This window comes from Akebia trifoliata, chromosome 8 (genome assembly GCF_017979445.1).
Source record: "Akebia trifoliata isolate Shusen 1 chromosome 8, ASM1797944v1, whole genome shotgun sequence".
In the NCBI taxonomy this organism is placed as follows: Eukaryota; Viridiplantae; Streptophyta; class Magnoliopsida; order Ranunculales; family Lardizabalaceae; genus Akebia; species Akebia trifoliata.
The window spans coordinates 45027211-45029646 of NC_141382.1; positions in this window are offsets into that span (position 1 = coordinate 45027211).

Sequence of the window (2436 nt, forward strand, 5' to 3'; positions counted from 1 at the left end):
CGTCATCTCCATCGCCGTCACCGTCACCGTCGGCTCCGTCTCCGACCACCTCTCTCTCTCTCTCTCTCTCTTTTTCTTCTTCTTCTTCTCCTTCTTCTCCATCACTCACCTCCTTTGGCACCACCACCACCACCACGTTTTCCCCCCATCTTCCTCACTTACCTCCGTTGTCGCCACCGCTACCGTCGCCGTCGCCGCCGCCACATCCTCCCCTTTTCCTCTCCTTGTCCATTCTTCTTCTTCCTCTCCCCCTCCTCTCCTCTTCTTCTTTTTCCTTCTCCTCTTCTTCTTTTTTCTCATATTTTTTTCATGATTTTATCCAAGTGAAACACACAATGGAATTTGATTTTCCAACCCTATATTTTCCACTACTAATTTTCCATGGATTTCAAATTCCATGGAAAGTGACTTTCCATGCAATCAAACATACCCTTAGTATTCAAATAAGGCCTTAGATTTTTGGATGAGTTGGTCAAATATACTAGGTTGGAATGGATAGCAAACCAACCTATATGGATGATAAATAAGTAAGCACGAAAATAGAAAGTAATTGTGGAAGAAAGTAGAAGGTGGCTTCCCTTTCCATTTTAGAATGTTATATTTTTTTTAATTTTTTTAAATAGTTTTTTACAATGAATTTAAACAAGCTTTTCAACTTTCAAAAGTTAAAAAAAAAAACAACTTTTTTAAGTATATCCATATGGAGTCTAATAGTGGTCCATACTCTCCCTGATCTAATAGATAAACATAAAATATGTCATAAATACTCTAAACAGTCCATTTATAAAGCAAACTATTATGAGGAAACCTAATTAAAGGTTCTAATTCAAAACCCTAATACTGTTCAAACTCTAGATGGTCCAACCAAACATTTTCATTTTATTTTAAATATTGTTCAAAGCCATTCCTAACCAAATTGACAAACTTTAGAAACAAGTGAAAATCACTTAATACACCACTATTGGAGGGACTTCTTTCTACTCCTTTGTTTTTTTTTTTCCCCCGTAGAAACTTGAAAGTCCATTTAAGTGATTTTTGTCACAATCAAAAATTCAAATCACCGAGATCAATTTTTACAACCGTCAAGATCAATGATTGTAAATTGTCGATATCGACGGGAGAAGATGAATCCTTGCTTTCAACTATTCAAATTGTCTACATCAATATTTTGCAATCATCAATTTTGATGTTTAAAAATGAATTATCAGTGATTTGAATATCAATCTCATTGTTTCAATTCATTATTTTATATAGAACATTAAGGAAGAACGATTTTGCTAAGGGGGTTGTTAAGATATAGTCCCAAAATTTAGCATGGGTTTAGAATGACTTCCCTCCCACTAGGTCTATTAAGTAGTTTTCATTAAAAACACCCCCATTCACCACCCTAATCAACAAACCTTCTCCAATCAATTGAAACTCTATCAGAGTTTGTAAGATGGGCTGACCCTCTGAAACTAATGAAACACATCACCTCAAGTCCTCAACCATTGCCTTCCTCAAATGTTTTAAAGGGGGTGTTAAGAAAAATAGGTGCAATCGAACCAAGAAAAAAAAAAAACAAACACAAGTGCAATTACAAAAAAAAAAAACACAAAGACTTTACGTGGTTCCCTCAAGATTAAGGTACATCCATGGATCACAACGATTCCACTAGAAAAAGAAAACTTGCAATTATAGATTACACCCTTTCACCCAAAAAATGAGAAATATAAATACCTCAACAAATCCAACTAGGATTTTACATAATATTAGTGAAATTATGAAAATATTCTTGAGAAACGTAAACACATAGTTTGATTTACAATACCTCCTTGTTTACTAGTACTGTTAAGCTCCACAAACCACAACAAGGGGGGGGGGGGGTGTTGAATATTTTTTCAACGTTATTTGATTTGTTGTAGTTAATTGTCAAAGTCCAAAAATTTAGAAAAGGTTGTAGATTAAACCCAAATTTGCAAGAGATTAAATGTGTCAACAAAACAAAAACTTTTTGCTTATGTTTTATTGTAAGATCCATCGTGTCCAATGATATGGGAACTCATAATTTGATGTTCGCTTCCTCAAAAAATATGAATGTCGAAAACAAGAATTTTACATGTTTCTCACATGCACATTCAAAAAATATTTGTCTCAACTGACATTTGAGGTGGAGCATCAACCCATGGTTGAGATGGAAAGAGATTATGGGATTCGTTTATAAAAATGAATCCAAATCCTCTATATAAAATCTATAAATTTCTCCACTCAATAGTAGACTCACCAACCTTTAAAGACTAATAAAAAGTCATTTTCATTAAGATAAGCTACCAAAACAAGGAAAATAATGCACGTTTAATGCTCTGTTTGAAAAAAGTTGTATGTAAAGTTGCTGAAGCGACTTGTTGAATTGAGTATACTGTTTGGTAACATGCTGTCTAATTGCGCTGTTAAGAT